Here is a 12,151-nt window from a genome sequence, read left to right on the forward strand (position 1 = left end):
TTGTCTTCCGGGCGGCGTCCGCCAAAGCCTTTTCTTGCTGCGCCGTTTCCGAGGCCGCAACTGCGCCAAGAAACGCGCAAAGGGGGAGGGGGGCTGGGAATAAGGAGGCTCAGCAAAGTAGAGGGGAGGTTTCCCCGCCCGCATCCTATGTGTCTTCTTATCCCCCGGTACCTTTCTCGGGTGACGTCGATCTCTGCGGAGAGCATACAAGAATCTACACGCGCCGTGCCGGGCAGCATATTGCCACCGCCGCCCCGACCTCTGGTGGCCCGGCGTCGTACTCGAGGTAAGGGGCCATTCATGCATACATGCAAATGTATTCCCGACTTTATCGAGACCGTTCCGAGCCGTAACCGTAATGTATAGCGGCGCGGGGGAACGAATGTGAAAAGGCGCTGTACAGGAGGAAGCCTTCGGAGCCGTGGGGATGAGAAGTATAGAGGGAAGGGGGGGGGGGGGGGGGGGGTGTTAGAAGGAAGGCCCGAATTGCCCAACGACACGCGCTTCGCTTCTCCCCTTAGCAATAGCTGCGCGCGCTTCCTTCAGTTGTAGGCCCTTTGGCGCCCTCTTTGGGCCCGGTCCGTGGTATACTACGACCGCCCAGAGACGACCGCGTCTAGCCATAGGCAGTGCGCATGGCCTGGGGGCCAACGTGCCCGCGAACGGCGTGCAGTAGAACCGCGGCGGAAGTGCGAAGCCGAAGATATATGCGGGAGTGTATGCGATCGTATGTGTGTGCAATCGAAGACGTATATATGGGGAGAGGGAACGCTCCTCGGCACGGTGGCTGCTTGCGTATGCGCACGATGTTTTGATTCGCTGCGAAGCGCTCGTGTATGCAGTCGTATCCGATGCCTGTCGGATCAGGGGAAATTAAAATTCAGATTACGAGTTCGGCGACCTGATCCGCGATTTTATTCCGAGCCCACACCACCGTCGTGGAAGCAAAGTTGTCTCCGTGAGAGGGAATATGGCAGTCAAGGCTTATGGGGTTCTGTTTTACGATCGCCTGCACGATTAGCTGTAAAGAAAAGACACGGCGTTACGGTGCCAGAAGGGAGATAGCACTGTTACATGCGCCAAACCCGCCGTGACTTGCTCTTACAGCCTGGCCTGCATTTTTTTAGCCGGTTTTCTTTTCGCATATCTTTGCCAGAAAGGGAGCGGCGTTGTAAAAGCGGGGTTTAAAACGTGTGAAGATTCGCGAGAACGTGTTTTTGTTTTGTTTTTTCCCACGCACGGCAAGTTTTTTTCTAATGTATGGTGTACTCAAAATGACTATCTTCTTTTTTTTTCAGCTTGATGGCCTGCAACGAAGTACAGCTCGGACACATGGACGCAGCGAAATTGTTCGATATTCGAACAGCGCTGCGTTGGCCTCAGCGTTCTTCCTCACGGTTTAAACGATACGGTTTTGGTGACGTTCTAGCGACGTGAGGACTAACTCTACTCTGCGTGAACCCTTACCTCTGTACAGACGGTGCTGGATGCAGCTCGAACGCTGTGAGCGAGCTTCGTTCAAGATCTCGATTGAAAAATCAGCGAGTAGTTGCAGTAACTTCCTTCTTCTGACAGTTATTGCGCTCGTGTAGTCAAAGTCAGGGCTCACAATTGAACCCGTATAAGCTTCGCTGGCAGAACACCCTTGCAGATTGTGGGAACTATTCGTAGTTCGATTGGGTTGCGTAGTAGTAGATTGAAACAACGATCTTCACGTGTACTGAGCGGAACTGTAGCACCATCGTGTAATGAAAAATATTCCGAGTCAGCTGACGCGGTAAAGTAATTTACTTCGTCGACTTCATTGCCTAAACGAAGGTGCCTGATGACGGCGCGCAGCGCGCCCTTACAAAAAAGTTCTAGACAGTCATAGACAAATCCTAGAGAACAGTCTATAGGCAATGCAAATGCCATAGACAGTCTATATATAGATAATCTATAGATTTATGACCACACTTTTAGTAGACCTTTGTCTATCGACAGTCTATAGACTTTGAATAGACAAAATGAAATTACTATAGGAAGGCAATAGAGTCAATAAGAAGTCAATAGACTGTCTATAGACCATTTTTATACGCTCTGTTTAGAAGTCACACGTTACCTGTCTAATGAAACCAGTTGTTCAAGTCCCCAGTTTAGCTTGGTAAATGGGAGATAAGAACGGCTTTTTGTGACACTTGTACAAATCAGCGACAAAAGTAGTAATAAGCAGTATTTGCTCTTTAATCCAAAAGTAATATTCTTGATTGAGTAGTGGGCCAGAAAATATAAGATGGACAGCTGATTGCTCTCTCACATTATTTTAGGTTCTTTATGGGGTGAAATTTTCACTTCTCTAAACCAAAACCTGTCCTTTAATAAGGTATGTTGCCGGGCTAGTCGCTGTTGCATGCTTAATAGAAAGAAATTTGCAGGGGCTTCCCTTATAAAAATGGTCTATAGACAGTTTATAGACTTCTTATAGACTGTATTGACTTCCTATAGATGTTCCTTTTTTTCTATTCATAGTCTATAGACTGTCTATTGACAAAAGTGTATTAGAAGTGTATGGCCACAAATCTATAGATTTTCTATAGACTGTCTATGGTATTTGTATTGCCTATAGACTTTTGTCTATAGACAGTCTATAGACTTTATAGCCAGAAGTCTATAGGCACACTATAAACTGGCTAAAACTTTTTTGTAATGGTTAGCTTTGCTATGCCAGGATATACGTAGCGTGAGCAGTGACGTCACGTGGCTCTGCGCCAGTGGAAGCAGCGAGCGAGCGCGGCGAGGCGTACCAGCTGTGCGCCGTGACGTCACTCGCGCATGCGCAGTATGACCGACAGAGGGAGCACGCGAAACGGCGAGACTGTGGCCAATGTAGCTCACGCTACAAAAACCCACATCTATGAGACTAAGAACCAGATGGCCGACACTGCGCCACTACCGGCTCTTTACAGCGGCATTCTTATACCACAAAGACACGCCCAACAAGGCGCTTGCGCAACATATCTCTTCTTTTCTTCCTATTCATACCGAGCAGTTCCGGACAAAAGCATTTTTCTCTGGGAAAGAGATTATGAACTCAGTTTTTTTTATATGTTGTAAGATTTCACTATAACATTCGATATATCCGCCGATCTCCCGTCGACAGGCTTGCATTTTCTCGCTACTAACGTTTTTACTACCGTCAAAAACATTCCCAATTGGTTTTCTATGGCAGCCTTAACTAAGCTCGATGTGAGCGGTGAAAAAACTTTAAAGAAAGATTGTGCTACGTATCGGAAGAATGGATCATTGCCTTCAACATTCCCATAACAGTTCATTACAATGCCTCAATATTCAAATTTTTTTTTTTTTTTACAAGAATGCTAGATATTTCAGCTGCCGTATCTGTAGCCCTCATAACCGCGTTGCCTTATCAGAAGAGCAAGGTTCCAGGCTAGTTGGTAATGCATTTAAAAGGAAGAAACAGCGCATAGAAACACGGACACACGAAGAAACGACAAACACACGAGCGCTGACTCACAACTGAAATTTTATTCTGGAATTTTATTCAGAAATTTGAACTTTCTTTTGTTCCCTGTTGTGGTTTTTTTTGCCACCTTGTGACGCGACCACACTGATTGCCGGCTATCGCTGCAGCAGCCCTGTTACCCACCCCCTCATGTTTTCTATTTAAGCGTCTTTCCACCAGAATAAAATTTCAGTTGTGAGTCAGCGCTCGTGTGTTTGTCGTTTCTTTGTGTGTCCGTGTTTCTTCGAGCTGTTTCTTCCTTTTAGTTGCCTTATCATGTACTGTGCGATGTCAGTGCACGTTAAAGAACTCCAGGTGGTCGAAATTCCCGGAGCCCTCCATTACGGCGTCTCTCATAACCTTAGTTGCTTTGGGACGTTAAACCCCATAAACCAAACCAAACCAACCATACGCTTTCAAGAAATCAAACTCGGCTGCGTGCAACCACACGAAAGAAAAGTTATGGTTCCTAGTTAGGTTCCTAGTTAGGTTATGGTTCCTAGCCGGAAGGAGACGCCTCGTCAGAATTAAATGCGTAAACTTAATGACCCTGAGAGAAAATGGTTAAGCTCGCACGTATCTACCAGCTTACCGCGCTAGGACACGAGTGGGCATCTAACTGATCGATGCGACGATCCGCTGGGACTCGGTTTTCCTTCCTCCCCACCCTACGCTCTCTATTCTAGGAGAGGTTCCTTAATAATACCATTAGTTTCGCCTTGGATTCGAATCTGCGCGGTCGTATTTCTAACTGCTGCTTTGTTTTGATGGGCTATTCTATATTTTCTAGGCAATTCTCTTGATTGCACTACGACGAGCGGCTCTTTTCCATCTCTGCATCAATGCATTCTCTCTCCACTATCTATCTTGCCCTTTTCTTTCTTTTTCCCTTCCTTTCTACCTTCGTACTTGCCTGTAGTTTCACCGTTCTTCACTGCTAGGCCTTCTCAGCAAGCAAGAGCAGTGCGCATGCAATCCGAGTCGATTTGTACGTGCCCTCCCCGCGAGGCTGTCACTTACACGCTCAGGGAAGCGTGTAACGGATGCGCGATGCTTCGCTGAGCAGTACGTTCTCTGGCCTGCCCTCTCTCTCTCTCTCTCTCTCTCTCCCTTACTCCTTTCTCTCTCCTTCTCTCGAGTTGAGAGAGCAAAGCCGTGACAATTCAGCTAAGACTGAGCGGCGCAAACCCGCTGAAGCGTGGGCATGACCGCCAGTCACGCGCCTGTAGGAACACTTCGGATTCTCCATTATTTCACGAGCATTGGAACATTGCGCAAGCTAGTGCATGCTTTTTGTTGCTCGCTCGAGAGGGTGCTCTCTAATCGAGGACTTGTTTCGTGCGTTTGCCTGTTATCTGCTTCGTGGCGCACCCCCGGCGTCTCTGTTAATTTGATTCCGTTCATTTTTATTCCTACCGGGCTGGACACGTTCTGACGGTAGCGTATGTACAGAACGAGTTCCGACGCCGCATCTGCTCTCTTTTCTTTCTTTTTCCTCGAAGACTAGTTTTGACGGCGTATGCGCTTTTAGTCTGATAGTATGCTGCTATGGCTGAGCGCCGACCCTTGCTTAACTGCTTCTAGGCAAGAGGTGATTGCACGATGAATTCTTCGTTCACTCTAATGCTAGTTCGCATGCAGCTTACACCTAGACATGCTGATCTGGCCCCTTTGTTTCTATTAGATAAAGGAATAAAAGCAGCGGTCTGTCATCGTTCCGTTCCGGCTACTTATTGCGAAGAGGCAATCGCTGTGCTGTGTGACAGACCGTCTTGATCATCGCCCGCTGACGGAGATTCTCTGGCGCTGGCCACATCGATCGTCAGCTAAAGTCTGTCAGACACTGTTGCACTTCGTGAGGCAGACATGTTAGCGCGATCATGTTATGAGTGCTTTGATGATGATGGTGATGATGATTGTAGTATTGATGATGGCAATGCTATTTTATTGGCCCGAGGGAAGCACGCCAAAAGATCAAGGGGAGCCGAGCACCAGGTGAGGGCAAAGCATGTCCAAGTTGGTAAATCGGTGGTGGCTACTCGGTGGCATTGGGCATTGAACTTCGGTGGATGCTCAATCCACTTCAGGCCACGTCTGTGGCCGTTAGTTTGCCTTGACATGCTTCAGTTTTCACAGCAGTCTTTGCTTCTACAATATGTCGTCATCACTTCTCATCTACCCTCTCTTTCCTGATGGATGTGAATTTTCGTGGCGCAAGGGCATCTGGGGCCAAAGATTGCCATGAGACAAGGTGTTTTCGTCTTCTCAACGTCGGGTCAAAGACCCGTTTCCCAAGCATTTCACCCTAAAGAAGCCCAGCACCAGGCCACGGGAAAGCTTGTACTCATTGTATCACCCGTGGGTACCCGGCGGCACTGGGGATCGAAACCTTTTCTTTCTTTAGTTGCCTTAAAACGTGTCTCCTTCACCTTTCACATCATTCAAGTTCTTTCTCTTCTCCTTCATAGCCCATCTTACTTTCCCGCAATGCATGGCTCCAAACTGGAACCTTCTTCTGCTTACATCCGCATTTTTATCTTCTCCTCCTGTAACTCTCTTCCTTACGCAGAAACATGTATGAAAATCAAAAGGGGGTCCTGAACAGTGGGTGCGTATGACAAAAATCCTGTAAATCATTTCCTTGCGGCCACTTCCTTCCCCAGTTCTGTTGCACACCCTCTTGCCATGCTCATGAATGTTTAGCGCGGTTTATGACCACTATTTCCTTTGCTATTTCGACTAAACTTCTGCCGCTGTAGATATACTCTTGGACCTAGGAAGAGTGAACCTGAAACGGCATCGAACCTTCAACTCAGCAGCAGCGTTCAGCCATGTAATACTTTCATATCTTGCACTCACTCTACGAAGTTCAACGAGATTATCTGGGTTGCTTCATCTTTCCTAGAGCTTGCGCGCAAGGCAAAATATTTTCTTCCACTTCCTTTATTTTTTGGCTGTGGTTAGAGTTCCGTCCAGACGGAACTACAATTTCCGCTAGAGTTCCGTCCGGACGGAGCTACAATTTGCGCTAGAGTTCCGTCTAGACGGAACTACAATTTGCGCTAGAGTTCCGTCTAGACGGAACTACAATTTGCGCTAAAGTTCCGTCTAGACGGAACTACAATTTGCGCTAAAGTTCCGTCTAGACGGAACTATAATTTGCGCTAAAGTTCCGTCCAGATGGAACTGCATGTAGTGATGGGGTTCAGTCCAGAATTATCTGCCACAAGAGTTATGTCAAGACGGAAATAAAGATGGCGTTACTGATTGGGAAACCAGTGGCAGTAGAACGAGTTTTGGCTCGGGTTTTTTGGTGCGTTTGCATAATGCTTGTTGATCGTTTGTGTACGTCTTAGTCTTTTTCGCGCTACGTCATCTTGCAGCACAAACAGCGACAGGGCTTCACATCACTTCGCGAAGAGTTTCTGCACTCTGCTTCTAACAGTGTCATTTTCCCGATCCTGCATGCATGCACGGAAGTTATACCTTCGAGGATGTAACTAAACGCAGTCCGCGGACAGATATTTTGGTGCCGTATACATGCGTAGAGAGAACATCTGGATACAGCTTTGTCAACTGGTTATTCCAGAGGCAAAGAAATGCTTTATGTGGGTAGAAATCACCCATTTTGTATAGTATGGACAGTACGGACATTAGACAGTTTTAGTTTTACGTAAGTAGAACCTTCACGCACGTAACCGTGAGCAGTCTACGTAGCGTACGCTCCTGTCGCTTCGTACAGTTTTAGCTACACGTACGGGACGCAAACTGTGTAGAACTGTCATAGAACCTAAAAAATGCGCTAGCCTGTTGTGCCGCGCAATCTAGCACCGATAAAGAAAATTAATTTTGTTTAGTCGAGCTGCTTGGAGCGGAGCCAGGCCAAGCTACAGTGCGGGCGGTAAATACTTTCCCCCTTTGTTCTTACAAACGTTGAGCGGTTTCATTCCACCGAACTGTATGTTGCATGTTATCTTCAAAGGGATTGCATTCATTTACGTCCCGCGGCATGTTTAAATCATTGCTTTTCGAAAAGCGAAGGCGCGCTGGTGTCCCACTCATGTTGACGACGTGTGCGTATGGAGTCAAAACGTGCACCGTTTTGCTTTTCCCGCTGACTGTGCCAAGGGTCTCACGATATCCCGCGAGGTTTTGTGCTTCGCGTAGTCTCGCGAGACGGTCGGCACACTCGTTGTCATGACGACCACAAACGCTTCTCCGTCAGGCTTAGGAGCTGCTGAAACGGATTTCTATCTGGAAAACAAAAGCTAGTTCTCACTTAAAACTTCATGCGAGAGCAAGAATGGACCAATTGAAGGCAAATGCAGCAGTTTACAGCACGATACCACGTCGAAGGATTAGCGACGAAGCTGTTATCGTTGTGAAGCGGACGGGCAGGGCGCCGTCATCTTGCCAACGCCACGTACGCAAGCAAGCAACGTGAAGGCCGCAACGCAAAGATCCGAATTCATACTGGTGACAGCGTAAAAAGGCGGGACAACGACAAGACAAGCGCTTGTCTTGTCGTTGTCCCTCCTTTTTGCGCTGTTCACCAGTATGAATGCATACCAGCTCGCCCAGATCTCAGCTTTACTAAAGATCCGAATCTCACGTACGTCCGTGCGACCCGCGCCGACACTTCACGTTCTGCGCATGCGCACTGGTGACCCGTAAGCGCTTTACTTGGACGGAACTCTAGGTGCAGTAAATATTCCGTCTGGACGGAACGCTAGACACTCCGTTCGGTCATTTGACGCTTACCTTGTGGCTCGTCAACTTGTATTTATTTTGGAGAGATCATCTTCTGTTTCAATTTTCATCGCATCCCCTTCACGTTTCCTCACGAGAAAAGTTCTCTCTCCCATGCGAAGATTTATTCATATTCCTTCGCTTTCGTTTTCATCAACCAAAACAACTTCCTATTTGCTGCTATAGGGTTTTCACAGAACCACACATCCGAGTAATTTTCCCTCAAAATGGCCCTTTTCTGGAGCCATTATTTTGTGGTGGTTCTGGACACAGACAGCACGAGAATCGATTAAATTTTTTTATGTTTTGGCTGGGAGCCTATGGACAGCATCAACATTATTTGCAGTAAGGGGCTTCAGACCCAATTCGGAACCGATGCTGTTAACCTTGCCTATCAAGTCCTCATCCTTCGCGACAGTCACGCCATGTACTTCCAAGCTGTGTCGTCGTCCATATTGCTCAAGCTGATTAAGATCTTTTCTCAGTTTTTGGCTTCTTCAGCTCCCCCTGATGCTTCAATGGCATCCACTCGTTTTTTCAACGCATCCATCTCACTTTCATGTTCTTGCATCTTAACCAGAATTGTGTCTTGCTTATCAGAAACGAGCTTCGCAAAGGAATTTATATGTCCACGGTGGTTTTGAGCTCTAATGGAGCTTCCCCATGTTTATCTTTTTCACTTCAAGCAATTTTTTATTTATGGCAGAGACCTCATTGAAAACATCAGTGATCATGTGGGAACTTCGGCTGTCAGGTGCATTGTCTTTTCCTTTGCAGGTTCCCCATTTCCATTTTTTTCTTTTTGAACCACTTATTATTATTATTATTTATTTACCCTCAAGGCCTAGGAGGCATTACAGAGGGGGTGGGTACAGGGGTTGAACAAAATTCCAACAAAGCAATTTGGAGAAAAAAAAAAAAAGAAAGCACACGCGTACAGGCACTCCTGCTTGGGCAGCACTGCTGCCTGCAGTATTTGGAAATAAATAAAAACTGAAACATATGTTGCAGGGCTTAAGAAAAGAAACAAAACAAAATGCTCCAGACACAGCAAACAAGTGACAAGAAAAAAACATGAAATAAGCAGGCTAAACAGTCAAAAAAATTTTTAGCGCGTCTTTGAATGCCACAGGGTCTTGAATATAGGCAATGGAGGGGGGAAGGTGGTTCCAGTCCGTTATAGTTTTTGGCAAGCAAGAGTCAGAAAACAGATTTGTACGGCAGTGTGGGACGCGAACTTTATATGTGTGATCGACACGCGTTGATAGGTAAGTAGGTTCAGAAAAGAGTTCACTTTTAAGTCAAGGGTTATTGAAATAAATTTTATGAAACAGGCACAAACGGGAGATCTTCCTTCGAATGTGCAAGTTCGGTAGACCTAGTTGTGATTTCATTAAGGAAACACTTGCAGTACGGGCCTAATTAGACAGAATGAAGCGCACTGATCGATTTTGGATTTCTTCCATGTCGTCGGTTAGTGTCGAAAGAGCTGGGTCCCATATTGCGGAGGCATATTCTAGTTTCGGTCGAATTAATGTTTGATATAATATTACTTTTAGATGATTTGGTGATTGAGAAAAGTTCCTACGCAGATAACCTTGAGTGCGATTAGCATTGCTGGTAATATATTTTACATGAACATGCCATGAAAAGTTGTTTGTTATGTAAACACCCAGATATTTGTAAGATGTGACATTTTCGAGAGCTATGGAGTTAACTCTGTAGCTGTAAAGTATAGGCAGGTTGGTACGACGGGATATTGTCATGATTTTGCATTTACTAGCATTTAAAGTCATAAGCCAATCGTTACACCAGTGTGAGATCGCGTCAAGGTCGGACTGCAGGAGTATGTTATCATTAGCGTTTGTGATTTCACGAAAAAGAACACAGTCATCGGCATAAAGCTTTATGGATGAGGAAACACAGTCAGGAAGGTCATTAATATATATTAGGAACAATAACATAACAATTGTGGGTCGCACTTTCATCCTGACTGGAACAGCTTCCAAAATGATACCTGCAGCCACAGCTCTTACACGATATGCCTGATGAATCATCTAATAACTGTTCACTGCACGAGGGATACGGATCAGTTGCGGACATGCCAGAAAGGTAGCAGCACCAGCGGCTACAGAAATTAAGCAGTAAGAATTCTTAAAAATAAAAAAAAACTCTGCAAACTTTGACACAAAAATAGAAAAGCGCACAAGAAAAAGGAGGGATAGGGAGGGGTGATGGCGTTCTTGAGATGCAAATGTATGGGAGGAGTTGTGCTCAACGCCCTTCTCTACAACGGACAGTCCCTAACAAGTCGTTGTAGCTGCTTAATCTTCGCATCAGTGCGAGACATCTCAGGTGTCACCCAACACAGCCTTGCTAACATCCGGAGCCGGCCGATCGAGCCCTTCAACTCGGTACGCTTTCGCCGAATAGCCGCGCGGGCTTCTGTCAGCATTTCCACCCCGCATGCCAACACAAGGTGGTTTTTTAGTCTTCCCAGCCTGTAGTGATCATTGACCCGCTTCCTGGCGTCCTCGTCCCCGCAGTAATCAATTATGTGCAGCGCTGTGTACATGGCCAAAGTCAAGCAGTCTAGTGGTGTTCCGTCTGCAGTATTGTCCATGGCAGGTACGGACGGGTCAGCGACAGGCGATGGCTGCTTGTTTTGCGCCGCACGGTCCGTTCGTTCTTCTACCAGCTCTGTATAACCGGAAACACATGCGGCGCTGCCTTGCTGGGACGCATCTTGTCGAGACGGGAAGTACTCGGACACGACTACCACATCGTCATCGTCTTCAGGCGGTGGCGAAGCGATAGATACAGTTTCTTCCTCCCATAATTCCAATTCTTCTGCAGTAGGAGCAGCAGCCGCCGACATGCCCTTATCCTGGCGGAAGCGATCCGCATAGCTTGCACGTTCGTGCAAGCTGTGTGGATCACTTCCGCCAGGAAATGAAGCCTGCAGCCACTGCTTAACCTTGGAATTCATGTCTTCTGCTCGTACGAAGAATGGGACCTGTGGTTGATCGAGACAGGCCTCAAGCTCTGAGCCACCGGTACACTGAGCTGCTTGAGGATCGCAGGAGTGGAACTCGGTTCCAGCTCCTCCATTTTTTTCGCCGTCTGCAGTGGGGCAAGGAACAGTTGGATCATGTCCATCGCCCTCACAACCCTGTTGCACGTCTGCGTAAGGATGAGGGTCAAACGATAGGGGCGGAGCGGAAGTAGCACTGTGGCAGCCTCCGGAATCTTCAGAAGCAAGGTTTCTGGAGTTAGGTGGCCACTCTTGAAAGCCGCTTTCGTTGGCGAGTATCACGTCCTCCAAGGTGTGCGAAACATCACAGGGCAGGCAAGTCTCGCCGGTTTCTTGGGCTTCTGCTATGTCATGATCCGAATTACGAGAATCGTCTTCCTTTGTGGCAGCCATGGGTAAAGGCTGCGAAGAATCGGCGTTTAAGGCGACTTCTGCTTTCCCCTTCGTAAGGGGCGAAGCATCGTTAGGTTCTTTCTTCCCTGACGCTTGCTCTGAAGTAGCGCCAGAGAGTAAGTCAGCCCTCTTCTCCACACTGGCTGCGTGACTTGCCTTGACTTTAAACATGCGGCAGCGATGCTTGTGTGTTTTTAAGTGAGCAGGCGCATGTGATTTTGAAGCTTTCGAGCGATTGCGCTCCTTCCTGCTAACGTGGGCGCTACGCTTAGGCTCTGCGTGCGCCTCAGGACAATCTCCGCTGTGCTGCACGATGGCGCCGGAAACAGGTGATGTATTCATGGCTTCATTGTCATGCTTTGAAACACCCGCAGAAGTGTGCAGCCTGGCTCCGGATCCACTGCGCCATCGGGTCCTGGACTGACTTCGGCTTCTGGGCCTGGATATATGACAACGTTCCGTCCAAAAATCGC

Source organism: Amblyomma mixtum, chromosome 6 (genome assembly GCF_055824585.1).
Source record: "Amblyomma mixtum isolate Tamu chromosome 6, ASM5582458v1, whole genome shotgun sequence".
NCBI classification, from domain to species: Eukaryota; Metazoa; Arthropoda; class Arachnida; order Ixodida; family Ixodidae; genus Amblyomma; species Amblyomma mixtum.